At 39.5% G+C, this 11382-nt stretch overlaps 1 protein-coding gene across 1 annotated transcript in view; it reads left to right on the plus strand.

Annotated features, from left to right (window-relative positions):
* The window catches only part of DVL1 (dishevelled segment polarity protein 1), a gene marked incomplete at its 5' end in the record, with an annotated part of 58214 nt that overhangs the window by 21399 nt on the left and 25433 nt on the right, over positions 1-11382 (plus strand). The gene's annotated exons all lie outside the window — the stretch shown is intronic.

Consider the following 11382-nt stretch of genomic DNA (forward strand, 5'->3'; position numbering starts at 1 on the left):
CAGGGGCTATTATTATTTTAATGGAATAATTTGATAATTGCTTTGAAACTCTTTGAAGGCCAGTGTTTTCTAAGAGGTCTGGACAATCTACAATGAAGTGGCAGAGAGGTTCTTTTTGATGAAATACAGAACTTTCTGTTGTATTAGAAGATGATTAGCTTGGAGAGGAATAACGACACCCAGTGCTGAGCTCCATACTGTCATGGCTAGGCTGCCTCCATTATTCAAGTTTGCTCATTTAAAGGTAGAACACATTATCTGTATGATGTGTTGGGAGTTTACAGTGTAGACAGTTTGAGAGTCTTAGTATTTTAACATTGCAAGATCTAAGCCAAAATCCTCTGAAATAATTTCTTTTGATTTCTCTAGGCTTGGATAAGCGGTAGTGTTTTATGCTGGTATAACTACACCACATTGGCTCTGAAGATCTTTTTTTGTACATAAGTACACCCAAAGTACACATATAAACTGTAGAACTTCATCTCTTGCCTCTAGTCTGTACATCAAAGTAAGCTTGTTTTTTCATTTGTTGCCAGACAAGAATTTCCAGGCTTAATTAAGAATTAATAGGTGCCACCCATTGAGTTTAAAATGGCCCAGAATATGGAATACTTGGGCCCAACAGGGCTTTATTCACAGCTCCACCCACTAAAGTATTTGCCTCCAGTTAGAAAACCAGAAGTCGTATATATATACTGTGGGTTAGAAGCAGGTGTCTTTCTGTTCATTTTACCCTTCCAACTTGTAACTGACTCAGTGAATTAAAATTACTCAGTGGGTGGAGCAGAGCGCTGTCTTTGCATGATCTTGACTGCAGATTCCTTTGGGAAATCACAGAAAGAGGCAGAATCTTCTAATAATGTTGTGTTAAAAACTTGTTGCAGGAAGAGTGTTAAAAGGTGATTTGTTTTTAACATTAGTTTAAATTAATGCCAATGAACGTTTTGCCATGGACATTCGTGGCAAAAGAGCTGGTTGTTGAATGACTGGTCTAGGACCATAGTCTAGATTGCTCATATGGTATTGTTTGAGCACAGGAGTTTCTGCCTTCTAGTGGCCTGAAACTAGCTGATACTTTTCCGTTTAGATAGAAATGGGATAAAATTTCCTGCTTCTCAGTCTAAGCTGTGCTCAGGCAAGAACATGTCACTCAGTAATGCAAATATTACCTGTTCTCAAAACAATTTAGGCCTCCTACCTGAAGCAAGCTGTACGTACCAGCAAGCGGTGGATTTTGTTAACATGCATAAAAAAGGACAACTGCTGTATCATTTTGGTCTCATGAAATATATTATTTAATGTCCATAGTGTTTCTGTGGTCATAATAATACTTTATTTAAGAAATGAAAACCACTACTATGTTCTTTTAGTTTGAAAGCATGTCTCTCAAATGCCCAGTTCAGCACTATGTCCTGAACTGCTGCTTAAAAAGACTAAAAGAAGTGAAATAACCTTATCCTGGAGAAGGATTTTAAGGCCCCTTTAAAACAATGGTCATATATTAGCAGAGTCCTCCTTTTCTTGAGTCTTCATGTCTTCTTTGTCTGGAGCACAGTTGGATGTAAAATGGGGGAACAGTCATAGGAAAAAGGGGGCAAGGGTGGAAGAAGGGCAGCAAGGTTGTGACAACTGGTTCACAACTATTTCAAGGGCAGAAGCTGTGTGCTCACTTGTCATTATGAAATAGTGGTAAATCCTCCTTTCCCTGCAGAAAGAAGGAAATGCTGTTAGAGTGTTTGATCTTGTCCTGTAAAGACTTGTTTAAATAATACCAAAATTACAACTCTACTAGTTCACAGAGAGGCAGGATGAGGGATCTTTGTTGGAGCACTGAATTACTCCTGTATTTGTTCCATGGGTATTATTATGCAGAGTAGCCAAGACATTCATACAGTACTGCCAGCTCACCAAGCATCACAATAACATGTACCACATAGTGTTTGTAACTGTTTGAGCTCATTGTTGGTATAAAGTGAATGACAAAGAATTACCCACCTTGACAATGAAGATATCCCTGGATACTCTACAAAGGGAAAGAAGTACTTGTTCCACAAGAAAAAATGAACAATCTATTATAGCCTTCATTTCAAACAAGGTAAAATGAGAAGACATGCTAATGAGCCATTTGGGAACTGCATAGATGTAGACGCATTGAGCTAAAACCTGTACAGGTCAAGCAAGCTTGCTCCACTCATCCCCGATCACTGTAGAAATGCGAGGTTCAACAGCATGACATTCTTGTTCTGACTTGGGAAAACCCTAGGATAGGGAAGAGAAGGGAAACAAAACAAACATCTGCTGCAAGTGTAGGTAAAATGAAAATATCCCAAAGTAAATGTAAGTAGAAAAGCAGAATTCTAACTGTGATCTGTGCAGAGAAATCTCTCTCCTGTTAGCCTGGCGTTTAAGGACCACTACTGTTTTCAGAGCATGACAGAAGCCTCCTTTTAAGTTAGCCACTAGTTTTCACTTAAATGCCCTCCAGACCCCCACTGCACAGCTCCTTCATGAGTAGGTGAGAATTTCATCTCAATCTCCCAAATAGATTTAAGTTTTACCGGTTAGAAAGATTGAAATAATACTCACTAATGAGCTATGTAGGTACCACTAGTTGTAAGCTGCCTTTTATTCCTTCTCATTAAGCATTAGACCCACAAACCTATCTTTGCTGCCCATTCATTCCATATAGCAGTGGAGTCCTTAAAGCATCATCTTCCCTGTCTTTAAGCCACAGGTTTTAATTCAGAAAAAGACCAGTTTAATGCTCAAATAAAAAAAAGTCTTGCACAGACCAATTATTGGGAGTAAGGGTGTGAGAAAGGGGTGAGAAGGAGTTGGCAGGAAGCTGAAGGGTAAAGCATTTTTCTGTGTCAGTGCACAGAGGACAGTGTATAAATTAAAAAATGTTTGTTGCGGACTTGTTTCCTCTTTGTTTTGCAGTGACTGCTATTCTTAACCAAAATGCTCACAGGGCAAAATATTATATGGAAAGCTCAGAATAGACAGATGCTTTGCCCTGAAAAGCTAATAGTGGAAATATCTGAGACAACAGCTGGCAGGGAAAACAGGCATGGAGTAAAGGGAGTTTTTCTCTCTAGCTACTGTTGATATTAGAAAAAAAAAGTATTAGAACTCCTCAAAGAGTTAAAACAATTTCTTTGTCATTTCCATCCTACTCTCTGTTTTAATTTGCACAATTTTTTTCCTAATTGTACAAGTGAAATTTTAGAAACAGAAATTTTACAGTAGATTGTCAGAGTTGGAAATTATAATTTATGATCGTGCAGTTGACACAACACACTGGCAAACTTTGTCAGATAGTTTAGCCTGAATGCCTGTACTTGAACTGGAACAGGTTTCTTAGAGGGATTCAGTTTTGATTTGAAGAGTATAGGTGATGGTAAATTAAGAAGATTCTCTGATGGCTGATAATTAAAAGCATAGTATCTTGGGCGGATTGTTCACAAATGCTAGCCTGTATGCTTTACTTCATTGTTGCAGGATTAGTCATCATAGAAAAACTATTTCTGCTGAATTGCTAATAGGCAATTATAGACATACATACAGAGGCCATTATAAATATTGATGGCATACTGCAACCAGAAGATGTGGGACACACCTGGTTTCCACACCTCTTCCCATTGAAAATGCAAAAGGATTTTGCAGCAGGGAGACTGGGATTCACTCTGATAACAACATAGACTAGGGCATTTGCAAGCTCTTCCACCCATTTCCCTTAAATTATGCTGCTATGTTAAGTACAGAGGCAATGAATAGCTGTGGATGCTCCTGTGCTTGTATCTTCTCTGATTTCAAAAATATACCCACAAAGAGAATGTGATGGACTGAGGAACATAACAAAAGTCCTTCGTTCATCAATGTGCATTTGAAGGTATGTGACAGATATTTTTCAGATGCAAGCACTAAGAAAATCGTAATGGAAACTGATCTGGAAAACTTCAAGTGCATTTATAACTTTCTTGGTGAAATGTCTGCCAGAGATACGGAGAAAAATGAGAAGAGATGTAGTTTCAGAAAAATTATCACCCTGAATCTTACTATACTTAAGAGAGAGGAGGAACTTTGTTACTGGTTTTAATCTATCCTATGTCAATGTCCAGAAGTCTTTCTCTAGTAGCACTCACTGTACAGCTGATGGCATCAGGGAACAGGAGTGACCCATCTGGACAAATTCTGCCTAGCATGAGTCTTCCTTTTAAATGGATAACAAGAGGAAGGCTAGCCAGAGGTCAATGCATCTGTAATTTGCTTCCTTACCTACTGCAGATGTCCAAACAACATCAGCAGAGCCTGCTCCCAGCATCATCAGCCTTGAAATGCTCTTGGTTTTGTTGCTGGTCCTTTCATCACTTAAGCACCTGCTTAACTGTAAGGAAGTATGCTTAAATCCAAGTGATTTTGGTTAGCCTTAATTATGTAGTCAAAGTATGTGCTCAAATTCTGTGTTTAACTGAATGCCTAACAAGTGCTAGGGGAAACTGCTTTCCGGACTTTCCTCCTGGACCAGATTTACAGCTGTGTGAAGTCTAAGGAAAGCTTTACACTTAGATAATTTTTCTGCCAGAGCTTTGGTTATTTGTGCACCAACCTGTTACCTGTAGCAAGAGCACTTGTTTATAGGTTCTCCAACTTTTCATCTTACTGTATTCCTTTTCAGTAATTTTTAGTAGACCGTTCACTGCTAATGGGAACCAGAACGGTGTGTGATGTTGTATATGCAAAGCACACACTAATTCTCATCCACAGATGCTCAGTAAAGCTGGGGAAACAAAGACAGATCAACAAGCAGAGATGTAATTTTTCTCCAGGGAATTGCCTAAGTTTAAAATTGCTGTATTATTCGCATGCTTCAAGTGTGAGTTTTCACACCAAGAGTGCAAGTGGAAAGAGGTTTTGCTCTGATACTGCTGTTGTATTCTTAGCGAGGTTAATAAAGTGAGCTAGCTGGAGAAAGATGAGCCCTGTCACGTAAGTGTGGACAAAGCTACCTTCTGCGTGTGTAATCGTGGTTATGTTGTGGAGGCTACGTATGCAGAGAAATGATATCCAAATTGTATCCAAAGAGGTGTTGGTATGAATTGGGGAATACGTCTTTTCCTGATCACCTTTCACACTAATTAGTAGCAAATCTATTCCTGGCATTAGCTTCATATAAAATTAGTCTGAAAGAGTTGATCTGTCAGTGTGTCAGAGCTCCACTTTCTCTCTTAAAGCAACAAAAGTCCTTGTTGCTTTGGAAAGTTGACAAAGTCCTATTAAGTGAAAATAGAGTGAGGATCTTAATTAGAAACGTGGGAGATCTGCCTGGCACATGTTCTTGGGACCCCTTGCTGTCTAGAACAAAGCTCCCATGACAGTTTCCTGAGGAGGAGTGGGAAAGGGGACTGTGGAAGCTGTAATTAGGGAGGTAATTAAGGGACAAGTTTGCTTTGGCATTGGAGAATGTTTTATAGCTACTGCTCGGTTCTGACAAGTCTGCAGATGTCAAGTGTGAACGCTAGTGTTTCAACACCGAGTTTGCTGTGGGGTGAACTTAACTATAGTGCAGCCAGATGAAAAATGCTGGATAATGACCTGTGCTTTGGGAAGCTCTTAATGTGGGTACACTTGTAGATCCACAAATGTTTGGGAAGAGGAGCTGTTGTGGATTTCCAGTCATTGCTGCAGTATATGTATTCTTTACCGTAGTGTGTGCCAAGGAACCTGAACAAAAAGGGCTGGGACTACAAACAATTGCAATGGGAACTTGGACAGTGGTAGCTGAAAATACAGTTCTTCTCAGCAATTGTTGTGCTTTAAAGACTCTGTCATGTATCAACAGCTGTGAGGTGGTTGGTGAGCCCCTGAGGTTTTGAAGTGACTAGGTGGCCATGCATGGGATACTGGCAGTGTAGGACTGTGTGCCTGTGAGAGCAGGAACTGTGTTACCGGTTGTAATCTGTCCTATGGCAATTCTAGAAGCCTCTCTCTGGTAGCACAGTAGAGCGATCACAGAGGCTGTTTAAGGGTTCCAAAGAACTTCAAATACAAGACAAGTCACTCACTAGGGATACAGCATGCAGAGGGGTACAAGTGTAAAGCAGGAGTGGACAATGTGATACTCATCATTCTTCCCTACTTACATAGCAGAGACTCTGGCCCCTGCACGCTACAGTGACCTGAACAGATGGGTTTGCAAGTCTTCATTGAAAAAGTGGTAACACAGTTCCTGTTAGTAATTGGTGAAGACTTTCTACGTTGGTGGGGATTGGAAGCTCTCATGTGTTTTCTCTTAACTGAGAGCTTGGCTATGACTTCTTCCTGAGACGCTCTCACCTTTGTTCTCTGCAGTGTCACGGAATCCTCTTTACAGCTTCCTTGAGCAGATGCTGCTCTACTCTTTTCCGCTTTCAAGGCTTATTTGATTTAGTACTTTGATGTGCTTTTGTCCCTCGGGCAGGGCCTACTCTGCTGTTGATAAAAGTCAAGGAGGACATATTTTTACCTCCTAGGCTATGCTTTATTCTAATCTCTGTAACACATTGAAAAGCTTTTGTCAGATCGTCTCAATGAGCTCTGTCATCCTCTAATGAAGAAACAGGAGCAGGGGGTCAACAGGGCAGAAAGTCCCTGGTTATTAGTGGGACAGGCATTGAACTAGACCAGAGAATGATTCTTGTTTAGGCTAAGGACTTGGATACTCGGGAGTATTTTATGAATAAAACCCTTATAATCATGGTTTGTGAAAGTACTCGCTCAATTATAATAATGGTTCCTGACCCCCACCCCCCAAACAGTGTTGGCTATATTAGAAAAACTTATAAAATTGGGCTTTTAATTGGGTAGAGAGATTGCAAAAACTTTATTGATTTCAATGCATACTTCAATTATACGGGAAACCTTTCCTGTGAATTCATGGCTACCTGGTGCTGTTTGGGAGGCATAAAACATTGTTAAAATTGAAGTGTATTTGCATACTGGTAAAGCCACTTTTATCTCTTGGAGCAGGATATAGGAGCTTTTCTATAAAAGAAGATCAAGATCTATTTCAAACAGGAAACGTGAAGTTGAACGCATTCTTTCTCTTTAAAATTTAACAGAGAAGATATAACTGGAAAAAGGAAATTGAAAAGATGTAAACAGGAGACATTATTAGTATAGTGAGCACTTCTGATCTAGTGTATAAACCAGGGGTATTTAAGTTGGAATATCTAGAAATATGGATGTTGATCTCAACTATCCGTGCCTCTTCACATCTGCAAAATGAGACTAAAAGCTCTTCTCATTGTTCACCCATTCCAGTTCCAGCTGAATCCAGCTGGGCACTGGCTTTTAGGGAGACAATGAAATGAACCTTTTACAGTGCTCAAAGAACAATTTGCTTCCATTTTTTGTTTATATTGAATGATATGAGAAAAGCCATAAATGGAATTTTTAATTTATGCAGGTAGGCCAACACGTTGCTAATCAGGAGCCTTTAAAAATACAATTTTGTGTAATAAATGTATTTAATTATTGTAACATAATTATAGTAGTATGCTTATATTTGAAAAAATTTTGATCCTGCTGTGTTGGACCCATTGCTATCGAGTGTTCCTTGAGATCTATAGGCTGCAGCACTGACTCGGTCCTTGATTTCTTGGGCATAAGCCCTGTTACCTTTGCACAGAAATGGGACCTTCTATCTGCATTGCCTGAGGCCCTCAGGGCTGTTGTTGGTACAGTAGACCCTCAAGTGAATTTTACAGCACAAGTTGCAGCGTTCCAGCCACATGGGTCCTCAGAGTTAATAGTGCATCCCTTCAGGGACAGCCAGTCATTCAAACATACCTCATATACAAGCCATGGCATTGTACCAAACTGCAGTTTCTTTATCCTTTATTTAACACAGATGATGTGCAGGCTGAGGGGAGAATATCTGTGGATGCCATTGCCATGCCTTGGCTTCCTCTGTATTCCTGATTGTTCTCTTGAATCTGGAAAATCCTCAGTAAGCACTAAGCATCACTTGTCTTAAACTTTCTATGTTGCTTCAGTTGAAAAGCAAATGAGTGAAAATTCAGTTTTCACTGCTAAATGCAGGTGATGTAGCAGTGTAACAGAGGTACTACAAAGGTACTGCTATTTCACTGAAAGGTGGAATGCTAAGGAAAACACTCTGATGGTGTGTTTTTGCACAGCAAAAAAACCTTCGTCTGGTTAAAAATTCTGTCTAGTCTTAAAATTGTCCTGTGTGCGAAAATTTCCCCTTGAGAACTAGAGAGCATAAAGCATTGATGTGGGCCATTAATTCTTCATAATGGTTGTGAACCGATCAAGCTTATGTGTGGAATAAATTATTCCCATGATAATGAACGAGGAGACTGTTTGAGACTCAGCATTAGATGTTGGATTAGCAGTCCTATTCCATCTGATAGGAACACAAATCCTAGCTTCAAGTTTATAATCTCTGAAACAACAGCAAACGTACTTTGGGGAAATTTAAACTGGAGGATGTTCTGGGAGGCCAGAAGGTTTCAGTTCCTGTCAATAATTATGTAGACTGCAAAATAATCCCAGTGTGTTGTGTGTGCCTCCTGTGCTGTAATCCTTCATATATCTTAGGCCAAGCAGGACAGGAAGAGCATTTCTTGCAAGAAATGCTGATAAGAACAATACAATAGTCAGAAAGCTTGTATTTGAGCCCAGTGCTCAACAGTTAAAGCTGGGTGACAGTTGAATTACTTTATTGTTTAGTGCCATAAATGTAAAGTTAAATTTTGAAGGAAGCTTGCTTAGAGGCGGCGTGAGAGCGGTCCTAAAAGGATGCTAGCAGGAAGCGAACAGATTTGGAATTGGGAAGTTCTGTACTAGTAGTGAAACGACATGCAACTGCTGACTGTGGTGTCCAGTGGTTAGAGACAAGAAGAACAAATCCGCTGAGTTACAGACAGAGTTTTTTCTATTGAAAGTATTAGGCAAATTACTCTGAATTGCAAATTCAATAAAGCAGCAATCTGCTCACAGTGTTTTTAAGGACAAAAATTTTCTGAATAAATAACCCACAATGGATGAGATGTGACACTTGGAAACATGTTCTGGTTTGATAGCAAGCCTCCTTGACAGCTGGTTGAGAGCTTGGAGATTGCAATCTGTAGATATCTACCTCTAATGCTCCCTAAATGATGACATCCAGAATTCTCAGCAGAGAAGTGAACACAGGATGGAATTTTAGAGCGGAAAAGGTCCACAAGAGTGAAGGCTTTTAGACCACCCACTTGGAATGAAATGAAGAATCTGCACTGTCCAATAATCATGACCTATGATAGGAGAGACAGGTCTGGTGATTTCTAGCGGGCACTTGAGACAACACACCTATTGATGACCAGGGCCACCCTCCCTCCCCAGCTGCATAAACACACTGGTTTTGCAGAGAAAGATTACAAAATCATGCTGGTAACTTACTTTCTGGGCTGTACACTTAATAATAATCAAAGCCAAATGTAAATAAAGTCTCTCTGATTAGAGAATTTGCTTCCTATTTATTCCAGTTAAATGTGGATAAAATCCAGGTCATTGTTTTCTGTAATCTACTACCCACCCAGTCAGAGCTGGGAAAGCTTTTTCTGATAGAGGCTTGTTTTTCAGGTCAGGGCTCTGTTTAGTGTCAGCTTCTCCAAATGAAATCAACATTATCACCCATCGTTGGTGTGATTACTTTTATAAGTTGCAAGTGATGTATAGCAGAGGAATGCAGGAAAAACAAGCACAGTAATAAAAGAGATTTTTCAAGTGAAGAAATGCGAGTCAGTTTTCTCCATGGCTGATGTTTTGACTTCCCTCTGTTCTAGCTTATATACTGCTCCTCTATAAAAAATAGAAATTTAAAACTCAGAAGGGTCAAAGATAATAGATTTGTTGTAAATTGTGTGCCAGATAGTAAATTTCTGAGCTTTGCTGTCACTTGCTTTTGAAGTCTGAAAGGAAACGTCAGTGGAAGCAAGACTATTGAGTAACCAGCAACCAACTCAAAATTGCTTGTGACTGTGTTGGATTTGCATTTGATGAGAGTCCGTCGTAACTCAGAATCATGAACACTTTCCCACAAACCATTGTATGTATGTGACCACCTTTTCTTGGTTGTTATTCCCTCTTCAGGAAAAATGTGCAGAGCTTTTGAGGGCGATAGTGTTGCATGCGTTCTCGTAGTCCAGCATACTGATGGTGATGATATTCTTGCAAATCAACGATTGCTCCTGAAATTAGACTAAAGATGAAGTGTGTTTAGGAGGGACACAAGGGGCTCATGTGATCAGAATATGGAATGCTTTGATTCCTTGAAAGTTATCTGGCGGCTAGACAGTGGTACCCATTTCAATTGTTAGCTGTTCCACTACTGTTTCCAATGAACGCATATTTGGGTTATGCAATTTGTTGGAATAAGAGGCTTTAATTTGCTCCACAGTTTCTGATGTTTCCCTGTGTAGAAGCAAAGAATAAATGGACAAGGTGGCTGGACTGGATTTTTACTTAAACTGAGGCTGAAGAGATTGAGTTGAATTTGTCCGATGCTGTTATTAGCATCTGGGTTTCCAGTGTAGTGAAATATTTTGAACTCTAGGCTGCACTTTTTGTCAAGACTTAAAAAATTAATTTGTAGCGTAAGAAAATGAGGCATTTTAATTGTTCAAGTCTGTGATGTTCTCCTGAGTCTTAAAAGACAGAACTCTGTCTGAATCCTATCAAGTTGCTGAAAAGTGCTGTTTTCTCAGCTTTAGAATCTTGATTTTTCCCTTCTTTTTTTTTATGTTTTTGTTATGAAGGAAAGCAACTTTGAAAGAATTGGTTTTTTTTTTTTTAAAGCCTGGATGAGTAGCTGGTTGAACGTTCAGGGACTCTGTAGAATGGATTACTTGACCTTGGCTTTCAATGGTCAAAGTTGCCTGTTCCCAAAGAGAACAAACAATGCAATATAGTCTTGACTTCCTCAGTAACTATGCCATGAACAGCTCTATCACTTCCTGCACTATCTGGATGAGATATTCCCTCGAAGCTGTTAGTGCCAGCTTTGAAAGAATAAAAATTGGCCAGCCTCTGTGTTTCTTTTTACCTGTGTACATCTGGCATATGCAGGCATAATTGGCTGCTCTTTAGATTTTAGTTTAAAGGCAGAGCTAGGAGACTATTCGAGTATGGATGTGGGATTCCTGAAGGTACTTTATTTTCGGCTAATCATCTGTGGTACCAAAAGAAGCATATTAATAGTCAATTTCCAGTTTCTGTTGGACTGTAGAATTTGAGGAAACCAATGAAAATTCATTTATTCAGACAGAACTGAAACTTTAAATGCTTGGCCTTTAAATGCTTTCTTCCCACCGTGTGTATGAAGAGTAGTCCTGCTGA

This window comes from Phaethon lepturus, unplaced genomic scaffold, assembly GCF_000687285.1.
Source record: "Phaethon lepturus isolate BGI_N335 unplaced genomic scaffold, ASM68728v1 scaffold3611, whole genome shotgun sequence".
NCBI classification, from domain to species: domain Eukaryota; kingdom Metazoa; phylum Chordata; class Aves; order Phaethontiformes; family Phaethontidae; genus Phaethon; species Phaethon lepturus.